General features: G+C 35.5%; 1 pseudogene; it reads left to right on the forward strand.

The window, feature by feature from the left end:
* Nucleotides 1–2,452: 2,452 nt before the first annotated feature.
* Nucleotides 2,453–16,096, forward strand: part of LOC115421025 (inactive serine protease PAMR1-like) — a 34,646-nt pseudogene continuing 21,002 nt past the window's right edge.

Genomic DNA, 16,096 nt, shown 5'->3' on the forward strand with positions numbered 1-16,096 from the left:
TTCAAAAATTAAACACATGAGTGTCCAAGCTGAGCGGACCATTTTTGCCAACTCCATGAAAAACAGATTCATAAAAACTTTTGCAATCTCATTGTTTTTTAAATGCCTAAAGAGGAATAAAAACACTTAGGAAAAAAAATCTTGGTTAAGGTTCTCATAATTCATGCATGAAAGGGTTAAAAAAAAACATCGATCCATTTCTTTTTTTTTTTTTTTTTTAGATATTTGTAATTTATGCTTTAGAAAATAGATCAGCGGTAACAGTCTTGGAAACATGAATATTTTTCCATACATTTGTTTCCATTTCCATTCTTTTCCATACTTGCGTAGGAACCCTGCATGTTTGACTTCTGTTTGTCTCGTTTCCACACATAAATGCTATGCCACCTGCAGCTTGGATGGATGTTTCTGATCCTGATTTGTGGTTTTCTTTAGATTACAGGCATCTGTACAATCACTGCCCAGGCCCAGAGTGGAACGTTATGTGCAGAGGCTGTTGCGAGTATGACGTGATCCGCTGTAAATGTCCTCTCCAGGGGACTCCAGTGGGCTATGCGTACCCTGCTGCCGCAACGCCATCAACGAGTGGGACCCCTGCATCATCCATCCAGGTACAACTTCTAAATGCAGATTAATATGATTTGCAAACCTTTTCATGAAGAGCAGAAGAAATACTGACCAAGGCCATTCAAAAAATATCGTGGACCACATCTTTGGAATAATCTACATTCTGAACTTCAATCAACATCTTCTTTATCATATTTAATTATTATTTCACTTATATCATATTTTATTCTTTTTTTTTTGTGTATTGTTTATTTCTGGGGAGGTATTTACATAGGCCTTTTTTGGCTCCTGTCCTCTCCTACACAATGGGTGTTACTTGCATGATGTTTTTTTTTTCTTGTTGTGATGTGCAATAAATAAATACTAACCCCGATAACAGCCAAATGTATCATATTTGATACATGAGTTTTGAAGCCCTCTACATGATCAGGGTGATATTTGTTGTCTTGAAAAACCTGATGTATACAATTAGATACATGCAATAGACAAATAGTCCACCAGGGGGAGGAATTCGTTCACCAGAGGCCTTTCCAGTGACACTAAAAGATTAACTTAGTGAGGAAGGAGGCAGAACTTTACCAATTTTGAAAAGCAATTACCAATTTGTCAGACATGTTTGGTTATATTATATTTTTGTTTGTTCAAAAATAATAATATTTGAGCATTAAGACCTATTATCAAATAAGATACAAAATGAAAGTCATACATTGAAATTGATGTTTAAAAACACATTTTTTTAGTTGTTCAGAAGGACCAATAAGGCTCCAATTTCAAAGAACTGAATTTTTTTGCAGTAATGTAATAGTTCAGGCTTTCCAGGGTTAAATACTAAATTACATGAATCTACACCTTCAGTCTGTTTTCTTGAATCTGCCAGTTTGTGCAAGAGGAGGTATGGTCTGCCTGCACATTTGTTCATCTGTTCTTTGCGAAGCATGACAAACAGTGTCGTAGAAAGTCTGAAAATAACCAGATTATTTGTCTGATCTAATTTGTTTCCGGGCCAGCATTCACATTGGCTCCTTCTCTGATTACTGGCAGAAATCTCTTGAACTGGCGGAGTGAATGATCGCACTTGGAACATGATTGTGAATGGAAATGGGAGCAATCTTCCGGATGAGCACATCATTGTCTGTGTGAAAAGCCCCTGCATGTGTAATATGTCAGAACACACTACCTGGGATGTCTGCACGTGAGCTGCAACTCACACTCGCACAATCTTGTTTTTCTTCAAGTCATTTTCCTACATGCCATCCACCTATACATGTGTGTAATGTTTTCCTTACCTGCTCGAATGTGCTCATGTTTTCCTTTATGGGGAAAAAACAAGCTGTTCAGAATTAAATGGATACCTGAGCCTCAAGTTTAACTGTACTAAAAATGTTCTTCAGGACCTTCGTACAACCATAAATTACCCTGTGTACATCCCCCGCTCATTTGCTGTAAAAAAAAAAAAAAAAAAAAATCTACCTGTAAGCAGGTCGTATGTAGCTCTTTAACCCCAGTGGACAGAGGAGGCTCATACGTGAAAATACATCCTCCATGGGTTTTCTAAACAGTTTTATTTCAGGAAGTGGCAATACTTTATACTTGTGCATTCTGTTCTAGTGGAAAAGTAAATTTAATGAGTTTTGCAGGGTTTATAGCAGGGCAACAGAGCCAAAGCTGTTTCAGAATGTATAATAATCTAAATTCTTATTATAATTGTGCAGTGTTTGTCTGACTTCCTTTGACTGTGATTTTCCTTTTACATCTTTTTTTTTAGGTTGGCAGTGTATTGAGAACTGTAACGCTGTAACAATGGAACGTGGGGGCCGAGGGATGATTTCTTCATTAGTGGCAGATACTGTGCAGAGTGTCGGCCCGGCTGGTCTGGGGAGACTGCATGAGTACGTTGTTTAAAAAAAAAAAAAAAAAAAAATACAGTATCTAATCTATCTATCTATCTATCTATCTATCTATCTATCTATCTATCTATCTATCTATCTATCTATCTATCTATCTATCTATCTATCTATCTATCTATCTATCTATCTATCTATCGTCTAGTACAATTACACACATACATGGTCTAGTACAAGTACACATATATAATCTAGTACAAGGTACACAGATATGGTCTAGTACAAGTACACATATATGGTCTAGTACAAGTACCCATATATGGTCTAGTACAAGTACACAGATATTGTCTGTACAGTACACATATATGGTCTAGTACAATCACACAGATATGGTCTAGTACATTACATATATATTGTCTGTACAAGTACACATATATAGTCTAGTACAAGTACACACATACATGGTCTAGTACAAGTACACATATATTGTCTGTACAAGTACACATATATGGTCTAGTACAGTACACATATATTGTCTGTACAAGTACCACATATATAGTCTAGTACAAGCACACATATATAGTCTGTACAGTACACATATACAGTCTAGTACAAGCACACATATATAGTCTAGTACAAGTACACATATATAGTCTAGTACAAGTACATATATAGTCTAGTACAAGCACATATATATAGTCTAGTACAAGCACACATATATAGTCTAGTACAAAGCACACATATATCTAGTACAAGTACACATATATGGTCTAGTACAAGTACACATATATTGTCTGAACAAGTACACATATATGGTCTAGTACAAGTACATATATATTGTCTGTACATGTACACATATATTGTCTGTACAAGTACACATATATGGTCTAGTACAAGCACACATATATAGTCTAGTACAAGCACATATATGGTCTAGTACAAGCACACATATATAGTCTAGTACAAGCACACATATATAGTCTAGTACAAGTACACATATATAGTCTAGTACAAGTAGTATCCCAAAGTAGCAGCTTCTGCATGGCTTTACTGTAATTATTTTTAAACACATGTACATGTAGGTGAAATGGATATTATGTGCTTTATAGTCTTTCCATCCATGCTGATTTATCTTAATCTAAGTCAAAGATGGCACCTTGGACGGCTGCCACATGCCCAGGAGGTTTTCCACAATCAGCTGAATGACAAGACAGAGTCAACATTTAGGAATCCAATAAAATGATTTATTGGTGTAACATTTCAACACGGACTATAGCCTCGTATGCAAATATGTAGCCACAGGGCACAATAAGTATACATTAAATTAAAAGCAGAAGCAAGCTGCTGAATATCTTTGTTGGCCCTTTGTGCTCTGTGTTTATGTTTTCTTATGTCTCTGAGCATTCATTGGCGAAATTTAACTGTAATTACCTTCGGTTTGAGCGTGAACCAAAGCAGCTGAATATAGTTATGTAAATAATAATTATGCTATAATTAACAGGCTCTGTAATTTTAACTAGCGCCCCAGTTTTTACTCGATTTGCTCAAAATGGAGTCTCTTGTTTTGTGTGCTACAGAATGTGGGGGTGTCATCCATAAACGACAGGGCCATTGGTGCTGGAGAGTTACCCCAACAACGCCCGGTGCGAGTGGACCATTCAGGTGGATCGTCCCTTCACCATAGAACTCAGGTAAAATAATCAGTTTGGAAATAAAATCACATAAAAACCCTCCAGAGCCCAGAGTTGCACTAAAAATAATATTCCCGAAATAGTATTGAATTATAGCTTTCTTTGTTTTATTTGACTTCACACTCTGTAGATGTCGATACAATGCCATACTATTTCAATACACATAAATAACCCATAAAGACCCAAACATCCACTGTCGACCAAAACATCTACTGATCTAAACTGTTTAATACCTGTTGATCCACTAATCTTATCAATACCATGTAAATAATTAGTGTAAAATGCAGTTGTCGTCTTTTCATGATCATCACATATGATCTATTTGGACGTTCAGAGGCTCCGTAGTTTACCGTGTAAAACATCGTCATCCTCTGCAACACTGACTCACCAGTAAAACCAATGGAGTTTGATAAATGTCAATAATGGGGATGCTTGTTTTATGTTCGATTAATGATATATTTTGTTGAAAAAGTCACCTTTTCTAGTTACCGTGGAAATGCCGTCATCTTCTACAACCAAGTTGTCAAACATGCAGCCCGGGGGCCAAATCCGACCCGCCAAAGGGTCCAGTCCGGCCCTTGGGATGAATTTGTGAAATGTAAAAATTACACTAAGATATTAACAATCCTTTTAGTTTAGGCTCCACGTTCAGACCAATTCAATCTCAAGTGGGTCAGACCAGTAAAATCTATCATAATATTTATAAATACTCACAAATCCAATTTTTTCTCTTTGTAAATGTAAATATTTTCATGTATTTCCACTAACTCAAAGTATAATTTCGCAAAAAAACGTGAATAACCTGAACAAATATGAACAACCTGAATGTCTTAAGAGAAGTAAGTGCATATTCTGCCTGTTATTAAATGTTTTGTGTGTTTGTAGATCCACTGTGATTTGTAAGTTTCTAATGTACATGTGTAAATGATAAACTGAGGCTTAATATTGTTAAAATTACACTTATTTTTTCAGTTTGCTCATATTATTCACCATTGTCTTAAAGGGTAGTTTTGTAGATGTAAACCTGTTCATAATGTAAATGTACTTTTTTTTGCTCATAGACATAGAGAAAAGTTTGGAGTTGACATTATTTATATCTATTATTATGTTATTTTACCGGTTCGGCCCACTGCAGATCAAATGTAGCCGAATGTGGCCCCTGAACTAAAATGAGTTTAACACCCCTGTTCGACAACATTGATTCACCAGTAAAACCATGGAGTTGGATCAGTGACAGTCCATGGAGACACTTGATTTTACATTCAATTATTGATATTGTTGCTGAAAAAGTCACTTTTCAAACAGTTTTCTCCATTTTTGATGTAATAATCTTCAACTTTAATCTGAGCTTTTATGAAATCTACATAATCAGTAAATTTATCATAGGAAACTACATGATTTACACTGAAAAAATGCAAAATACAGAGGATAATATTATAAGAAAAGTTCAATATCTTTTGGAACTGCCACAAAAGTAGCATCTGGGTCTTTATGGGTGAATTGATGCATACTAAATGATAATGCAACTTAAACATAATGATGCTGCTAGACCTGTACATGAGTAAATTTTCTCTATCCTGACCTTTTAAATAATAATTCACTACCGCTGGACTAAAGGAGCGTGAATAATCCTCAACACGTTTTGACTTTGTGATGAATTGTTCTTTAGTGCTCATGATTTCCATAAAAACACCCAATAGCAAAAATATGGAGAATCGAAGCCTTGTAATGATATGTAGCATGTCTTTATTTGCACAAGTAATTATGTTGTGACATTAACCCTTTCATGCATTAGTGGTCACTACAGTGGACAGCTGTTCAAAGGTATTTTCTTGTATATTCCATAGATTTTGTTGTTTTAGTTCCATATCAGCCAACACAGTGGACACTTATGCACCATCCATATACATTCCAATTCATACCATTAATGTAACTTGCTGTTCTTGATAAACCTGATCTGTAGTAACATGTTTGAGTGTAAAAAATGTTAATCGTTATTAGACTTAACAGTTTTTTTTTGCTTTTTTAAACAAAAAGTTGTTTTTTGCATATTAATGTCCTTGAAGTGGGTAATAACTAGTATTTGAGTATGTTAAAAATGTGAGAAACATCAGCTTAGCGGCATTAAAAATGTTTTTATTTCATAGTTTTCACACAGAATATCAATAAATATATGTTTCTTTGCTTCTAAAATTAAACACATGCTGTCCAGCTGAGTGGACGGTTTTGTAACTCCAAGAAAAATAGGTTCATAAAAAAAAAAAAAAATAATAATAATAATAATAATAATTGCATTATTAATTTTCATGCTAAAGGAGAATAAAAACACTCAGAAAAAAAAAATCTTGATTAAAGTGCTTATAATTCATGGCATGAAAGGGTTAATGAACATCATGGGGGAATCTATGATCATCATTATACAGGAGATTAATTTTGTTTTTTCTGTAATTCCAGTTCAGTAGCTGCAGTCACACCTATTTTGCTAATGTCACATCAAACACGCAAAGCAACTACTGCCATGAAAGCACCTGAAATGCAGAACTTTTCCTTCAACTGTCTCTGAATGGAGGCGACAAAAATATAGATCAGTCCAACCAAAGACAGGAAAATAAACTCAATAGCCCAGTTGAATAAAGAGTCCCAGTTAGATATGAACACACCTCACAGCAAAAACATACCAATGCATACGTAACTATTGAAACCAAAAAGATACAGAGTCAGTAACGTCAGGATGTGTCAATAAAGTTGCCACAGTTTCATCTGGCATGAAATCATCACTTTTGGGATCTTTAATGTCCATCTGCAATAGTTATTAATGGCTGGCTGACTTAAGTCAAATTTCCACTTTGTTTCTGATATTTCTGGCCAGATGTAAGTCATAGACACATGCGAGTCTAAAGCAAAGTTTGGGTAACCACACACATCCCCTCTTTCAAAAAGTTATTACACCCTCCTTTTTTTTTCAGAGAAGGTATTACTTTTCAGCCTCAGTGATAACTATGTATTTATGTAATTCTCTCCATTACACAGACGACATTTTACAGGTGCTCGCAGTTTGTGCTTTGTATTAACAGAACAAAACTTCCATACAGCTACTTTCAGGCCTACGTTTAATGGTTTGTTGCGCGTGTAAAAGATGTTAACATTCTTATGTTGTGTTCCTTCTGTATATATAGAAGCACTGCTGTAAACGCTAATGTCAGTTATATTAGAATGCTATAACATTTATGGCCCTTTTAAACAGAAATTCAAACAAAACCCCCTAGCTAGTGGGCTCATAAACAGACTAAATGGGAAGTTATAAGTCTGGGCTTCAGCGACTGAATTACAAGCAGGCTATTGCTGTATTTCTGTCTTTAATCGAGTTTAGGTGAGTAGTGCTCTCATCACAAGCAACGTATTATGGACTTAACAACTGGACAATAACTGTCTGGTGTATTTTTTTTTTTATCAATGTATTTTTATTCATATTGAGTCTTTTAAACATACAAAAAGTAAGACAAACACTGAGACATATAACAGAGGTATAAGACACCACATTAGACAGACAGACAGACAGACAGACAGACAGACAGACAGACAGATAGATAGATAGATAGATAAAGGGTTCCACTATGTTATTACACAATCACTTTGTACACAGCCCACATTATCCAGAGTCAAGGTGCATTGTCAACTGCTCTACATAAGAAACAAGAAAAGCACTTGGAGAGCGCAGACCTCGCCCAAGACAGATCCCCCCCCCCCGATCACCACCAAAATGTAATCATGTTCTTCCTTATTCCAGTATCAAACATTTCCTGAAAATTTCCTGAAAATCCGGTCCATAACTTTTTGAGTTTTTGCTAACAAACAAACAAACACACAACCCTATTTCTGTCTTAACGGTTTAGGTCAGCATGCTCTCATCACAATCAACGTATTTACGGACTTAACTACTAACAATAACTGTCCTGGTGTATTATTTATTTATTTGTTTTTATCGATGTATTTTTAATTCATATTGAGTCTTTTAAACATACAAAAAGTAAGACAAACTCTGAGACATATAACAGACACCACATTAAATAAATAAATAAATGATAAAGAAAGAGAGAAAGAAAGAAAGGGTTCCACTATGTTATTACCCAATCACTTTGTACACAGCACACATTATCCAGAGTCAAGGTGCATTGTCAGCTGTTCTACATAAGAAAAAAGAAAGCACGCGGAGAGCGCAGACCTCTGCCAAGACAGAGGCCCCCCCGCCCCCGGCCACCACCAAAATTTAATCAGTTGTTCCTTGTGCCAGTATCAACATTTCCTGAAAATTTCATGAAAATCCGTCCATAACTTTTTGAGTTATCTTGCTGACAAACAAACAAACAAACAAAGCAAAGTGATCACAATACCTCCTGGCAGAGGTAATAAAAGGATGCTATACCACATTAAACTTCCCATTGATCCATTCAGTGTGTATCTAATCTTTTTCAATTTTAAGGAAAAACTGACATCATATATCCATCTGCCAAAAGAAGGGGGGTTATTCATTCTTTCAATTTAAAAGAATGATTCGCCATGCTAAAAGGGAGGAAGTAGACTATACTATTTAATTGTGGCCTTTGGTAGAAGGAGATCTTCTACGGTATGCCAAAAAGTCCGATAAAAGGGCAGGGGTCAATGGTCAGACCTGAATGGCTGAATGTGCTTCAAATATTCAAATATAATTTAATCATGCTTTTAGATGTAAAGCATTTTGGGCTTCTTTAATGTTGTAAGTGCTATATAAATAACTTTGATTTGAAATATTGAAGACCCAGAATGCAGTTAGACTTGAAACATGACCAAAAAAGTGTGAAGGAGAGTAGCAGGTGCGTTGTCCACATCTGTCACAAATAGGTTTAACTTCTGGGTAAATTTTGGATACTGTCCGGGCGTATTTAACATTCCTATGTGTCTCAGTAGCCTATGTGCTGCCTTGACATCCGGGCCTGTGTTAAAGGAAAACAAGAGCAAGCAAAGATTAGTCAGTGTTTTACATAAAGTTCATCATCGGCTGGATGTCTGTTCCAGTGTAAGGCCAAGGCCGTTACATCTGAAACTCTGTGCAGTGGAAAGGACACTTCTTAGAGTTTCTCTCAGTACAAACTGCCAGTACACTCACCATTGGAGACCTTTATTACCTCTGCCAAGGAACGGGGGAGGTTATGTTTTCAAATCGGGGTTTGTTTGTTTGTCTGTCTGTTTGGTTAGCAAGATAACTCAAAAAGTGGACAGGTTTGGATTAAATTTTCAGGAAGTGTTGATATTGGCACAAGGAACAAATGATTAAATTTTGGTGGTGATGGGGAGGGGGGTTGGGGTTAGGGTTAGATAAGATAGAAAAGCCCTCCGAGTGCTTTTCTAGTTCTAAAGTTGAAACGGCCCTCTCTACCCAACAGGCGTGAGATTGGATGTTATTTGCTTTTAAAGCCCTCACTGGTCTTTTACCATCTTATATTACTTTTTAGTATCTTTTAATGCAAGTTAATATCACACTCGCTCAAAGGACTGGCTCACACTGCAGGTTCCTTCAGTTCGTACTGAATTTGGGAAAGTCCAGTTTTTCCTACTGGTGCTCCAAAACCATGTGAAACTCACCACACTTTTATCATTAGGGACAGTGTTTTTTCAACCTCGGGTTGCCTGGAATTTTTAGTACTTGATAAGAATAAAAACTACTAATAAAAAAATATGTTGTGTTGAGAGAGACGATCCCAATACATAACAGACATGACAAACTCTGAAGGTGAAACTGAAGCACTGTGGTATTGTTTATGCTGTCCAATATTCATTGTGGTCAGTTCAGATGCTGCAGCTCTCTTTCATAATTCATAGTTTGAGTTATTGTTGGTTCAGTATTAATTGTCAGCCTTGTAAATCACAGCTGACTGACTGTACATATCTTGACCAAAGGAAAATCAAATTCTCACTTTGTGGCAGTAATCTACACCTGGATTACTGCCTCTGTCCATAATAATTATACATTATACAGGGTGGGGAAGCAAATTTACAATATTTTGATTGAAAGGGATTGAAAGACAGTGTATGACCAATTAGTTTATATGAAAGTCATGAGGATTATTGCCACAGAAAATTTACATATAGAAAATGTTTTTATTCCATGTGTCGTCCGGCCTTTCTCAATAAACTGCCTTCAACACGGCTTCCTGAAACTTGCGCAAGTGTTCCTCAAATATTCGGGTGGACAACTTCTCCATTCTTCTTTAGTAGTATCTTCCAGACTTCCTCGTAATAGTTTTGCTCATAGTCATTCTCTTCTTTACATTATAAACAGTCTTTATGGACACTCCAACTATTTTTGAAATCTCCTTTGGTGTGACGAGTGCATTCAGCAAATCACACCACTCTTTGACGTTTGCTTCCTGATTACTCACATGGGCAAAAGTTCTGAAAAGGTATGGATATAGTGGTTAGGTATGATTATGTTTGTTTCAAAACAATTGACGTAGTGGCCTGCTGAGAAAAAAACAACTAAAGTGTCATTGTAAATTTTGCTTCCCCACCCTGTATAGACTAAATGTTGTTTAAAATTAACGTTTATTTGCAATACGTATAGCATAGCAAAACTATTACATGATCAAAAACAAATTCATTTTAGCCAAAAAAGAAAAAAAAAGAAAAAAAAAAAGTCTCCATTTTATATGTGCAGTGTCGCCAGAAATTTGTGATGTTAAAATGGGGTCACGAGTCAAAAAAGGTTGGGAAGCACTGCATTAGGACAATTTAAATCCTTAATCACTTCTTATTTTACCTCTGGCTGCTCCTGTTTTTAAGTAGATGTCGTTTTTTGTTGTTCAGCTTTATCACTTTCAGTTCTTGGTACTTTTATGTTCTAAATCCATAATTCCAGTCTTATTTTACCTCCAGCTGTTCCTGTTTTGAAGTAACCTTCTGTGTTTTTAATTCGTCTTTGTCACTTTCAACTTGTCGGTATTTCTGATATGTCCATTGTATGTTTTGTTTTGTCTCGGCTATAATTTGTAAATGAGGTTGCGTCTTCAGTATATCTCTGAGTTTAAATAAAGGTCATGAAATGAAATGAAAGTATTCCTAGTGTCACACTCTGCATCTAAACTAAACATTTCATGAATTACAAGCTTATGTAGATTATTATAATAACTTAATTGGCATTCAGACAGTCTACAAAGTCAACCTTCTGGAGTGTTCGGAATATTTTAAAGCACACTGGGATAACTGAGTGTATTCTACTCACGAATCACTGCCTGTAATTCGTGTTTGGGGAAAAAACATTGGGAAATCAACAATTTTAATCAAGACCTGAGAAACGCTCAAGATTCAGTTGTTTTTAATGGTCTTATCTTAATATGTTACGACAACCATCCAAAGCCACAAAGAGACAATATGGTTTAGGTTCCTTGGATGTGTTTACTATTTTATCACTGCTGCGAAATGTCCATAAGATTGTGAAAGGTTGCTGCCAAGTGTGTGGTGTTTTGTAAGAATTTAATCATCCTGTCTGTACTGGGTTTAACCAATACATCTCTGGTGACTCATTTTCTTTAATCCTCACTTCTAAACTCCAAAGAATCACTGTTGGGCCCAGAAAAAACAAAATACAGAAGACTACGCACATAAATTTAATCTTTAATTGCTATGGCACACAGCGAAAGCACATTATACACACTATTAACTGAAGTAAACCAGGCAACAGCGGTGCAAATGGACCCGCTGTGGTTAACCATATCCAGCAGGTGTCATTACTATTTAGTATTTGTTTGTTGGCTGTAGATTTTAAAGAGTTGATGCCAGTTAATGTGGCACTGCCAGGGAATACAGGTGTGCAGATTTTCCAGAAAAGGAAAAACACGATGACTATAGCAGGGGCTGAATTATAGACCGACCAAGACGACTGGTAGAGTTTCATGGAATTTAGCAGAAATGAACACGCCGTGGAAATATATATTCAACTGTTCTAACTGTGGTGATTATATTAATGTCTTTCTTAATGCTTTATATTTTTTTTTTCCACAGGTTCATGATGCTGAGTCTGGAACTTCACCATTCGTGTCGTTATGACTATGTGGAAGTCCGAGATGGTGATAGTATAAGATCACGTGTTATTGGTCGATTCTTCTGCGGGAACAACAGACCTCTGCCGATTCAGAGCTCTGGCAACAGTCTTCACATTCTGTTTGTGGTCCGATGGCTATAAGAACTTTGACGGCTTTTTCGCCACATTCCAGGAGAGCTCAGGTGAGTCAAATACAGATGTACCGCAGTAACACTTGATACTTAGGAGGTCAAAGGTAAAAAAGAGTCTAAATTCCGTATCAGACACAAAAAAAAAACAAGATTGTATTTGTGAATACTATATGAACTTGTTTTGTGGTGTATTTTTGGGTTTTTTTATTAATAATTTCTGACAGACATAAAAATAATACGTATACATACACAGACAAGGCTGGGATGAGGGGTTGTCGAGCTTACATTCGTAAAATTTGTTACACAGAAAAGTACAGGACCATCACATTAACCCTTTGATGCATGAATTATGAGGACCTTAGTCAAGATTTTTTTCCTTAGTGTTTTTATTCCTCTTTAGGCGTGGAAAAACAATGTGATTGAAATTTTTTAATGAACCGATTTTGAATGGAGTTAGAAAAACGTCCACTGAGCTGGACGCCAATGAATTTAATTTGTAGTAACGGAGACAATAAAGTAATAAATTTGCCATTTTGAAAATGTAAGTAAGCCCAATAATGTAATAAAGTTCTGAACCGATGACGTAATAACTTTTGGCCAATTATATAACTTATCAGCGGGCTATTGACTGGTTATTGAGAGAGAGAGAGAGGGAGAGGAGAGAGAGAGAAATTTATCAGTTATATCTAATAAATGAAACTTAAATACAGTGATATTAATATATTATTACATTATTGGCTCAGTTATTACATTGCAAAGAATTTTTTTTACCAGGCCAATACATAATAAGTTCTTATGTTATTGGCCAAAAGTTATTAGCGTTATCGGTTCAAGAATTTTATTACGTTACACTGGTCTACAAGGAAAATGCTTCCAGAATAAAAGTAATGAAATTTTACCACGAGAGTCACTGATAAAGAAAAATCAAGTAACAAATGCTGGTTGGCTGAAGTTTCCAAGATACAACCTTCGGTCAAAATGTGAAATTCAAGAATTAACGAGAGAATGGGTTTGACTCAAAAGGAATATTTGTCTCAGAGCAACAAGATCTACTTCAAAACACTGTCTGCACATTAGAATACATTCACTTTACAGGTTCTATTTAGTGGAAGATTTATAAAACTATCTATAAATGTACATAAACCAATATATGTGTACTAACACTTAATCATATACCTTGAAACATCAGCAAACCGGCACTTTTGTCATTTATTTTCCAATTAATCTTATTAAAATACATAACATTTAGCACATTTAATCTCTGAAGCAAATCATTTCTAAAAATTGTAGACCAGTGTTATTGGCCTATTACAGTTTAAAAATGGCAAATTTATTACATTATCGGTCATTATTACGTTATTGGCTCTACAAGTGAAGAAACATGTATTTAAAATGCAATATCAAAAAGTGATAAACTGTGAAAACTACGGAATACATTTTTACATCTGATGTTTTCTCACATTTTCACATACTCTAATACTAGTTATTACTCACTTCATGGAGATAACATGCAAAAAAAAAAAAAAAAACTTTTTGTTTCAGAAAACTGTTAATTACAGTCTAATAACAACTAGCAATTGATTTCCACTCAAACATGTTACTACAGATCAGGTTTATCAAGAGCAGCCAGTTACAGTGATGGTATGAATGTCAGTGTATTATGGGATGATGCTAAGTGTCCACTGTGTTGGCTGATATGGAACTAAAACAACAAAACCCATGAATATACACAAGAACAGCTGGAGAATAACTGTCCACTGGAGTGACCACTATGCATGAAAGGGTTAATATATATTTTAAGCAAACAAAATTTGACGGTGGCATTTTTTTTTTACATTTTCAAAATTATACAGTCCGGCACAGTACATACAGGTTGTAGAAAATATATAGCAAATCCAAAGAGTTCCACAGATACTTTGCCAAACTTTGCTGTAAAGACGTCCTTCTGATCGTTAACCTAAAATCTTAGTCTTTCCAGAGAAGTATAGTCTGATATCAAAGACTTCCACAGATGTATTAAAGAGGTTCTTCTACCCATTTGGTCATAAGAACCTTTCGGACAAGTATTAACAAAAAATAACAGTATTCTTATGTGATCTCAATGATTCAGGAATACATCCCAATCAACACAATATGGATTAGGCTGTAATGGTGCTTACTTACCATACTAAGGCCCTGGTGTTTTAAATTCATTGGGAGGTCCAACAAAAGTGAGGCCTGTTCCATAGAAAGGAGGTCCCTGAACCAATTGTCTATACTAAAACAGTTGTTTTTGCGTTCCTTCCAGATTATCATTGTAATGCACTTTGCTGATAGAAATCCCAGTGGCAGTATTTGTCCATTATATTTGATTTGACATTTTGGCTTCTTATTCCCTTATAATCTGCACATCAAACAGAAAAGAGTCATTTTTCAACAACAGCACTCCAAAATAACTTCACAGCATATGCATTAGTGTGCCTCTGCCCCACAACCATGCCAGCACAAACTTAATTTTTCCTTATTCATTATATTTTGTATGTAGGGTGTGATACAAGCTCGATGTAATAATGTAAGCTGTTAATTTTAGACCGGACACATTTCGATACATGGTGTTTTGTGGTGTATTTTAAGGCCATCTCATAATAGATTTTCCTTAACTTACATTTAAAATGAATTGGTATTAAGGTAGAAATTGACAGGGAAATCTCAAAGGGAAACTGAGGAACTGTTATTTGCCATAGTTAGAACACTTAATCAAAGCAAGACATTCGGTTTAAGGGAAAGGACCTTGCTCTAAAAATAGCTAATGCGAAAGTAACTTACAGTTTTTAAAACTGCTGAGGCCACTGGAGTTAGCTCCAAAAAACCCTGGACATTGACTTCTCTCTAAAAAGTTCCAGTATTTCTCTGTCAAAGTGTGATTGACAGGTCAGTAGAGCTCATCGCTGACTAGCCTCCGAGTTGGAACCATTGATGTTTCTGTTTCCTGACAAGCTTCGCTATAAATTGTAGTCAATATCTCCAGTAAAATCACTTTGTTACGTAATGCTTGATGAGTTTACTGTTTTACCAAGGTCAGTAAACTACCACTTAGCATGATCTCACTCTGACTATTCAGGCTCCTGTTGCGTTCCAAAAAGCTAACATGCTGAAAGCCAGGTTCGCAAACTACTGGCTAAAGAATCCCATTTCAGAATCCAAGAGGTGACCTCGCTGTCCACAAATTACATACAGTCTATGGTTCATGCAATGTTTGTATCAATGAATAAAGTACATTCCAAGCTGGGGAACATGGATATATCAATAAATCCAGGTACACTGGAAAAAATCAAAATTTTACCAAGTGTATTTTTCTCATTTCTAGTCAAATATCTCATCACACTTAAAATAAGACATAATCACCTAAAGAGTAACTTTTCAGTGAGATATAAGAACTTATTTTCAGGCAACAGATCTTGAAAATCTTATTTCAAAATCTTTCAATTGGCAGATTTTTTTTTGCTTAATTCAAGCAGATGGAATGGAACAAGTGAAAATATCTTGGTAAGATTTCTTGAAAAAAGATTTTCAAGATCTGTTGCCTGAAAATAAGGTCTTATATCTCACTGAAAGTTACTCTTAGGTGATTATGTCTGTATTTTAAGTGTGATGAGATATTTGACTAGAAATGAGAAAAATACACTTGGTAAGGTTTGGATTTTTGCAGTGTAATTATCAGGAAATTAGAAGAAGGCCTTCATTCAGGAAATGACCTGAAATATCTAACCTTTTAAAGAAAACTGTACTTAAGTCACTTAATGAACCACT

This window comes from Sphaeramia orbicularis, chromosome 6 (assembly GCF_902148855.1).
Source record: "Sphaeramia orbicularis chromosome 6, fSphaOr1.1, whole genome shotgun sequence".
In the NCBI taxonomy this organism is placed as follows: domain Eukaryota; kingdom Metazoa; phylum Chordata; class Actinopteri; order Kurtiformes; family Apogonidae; genus Sphaeramia; species Sphaeramia orbicularis.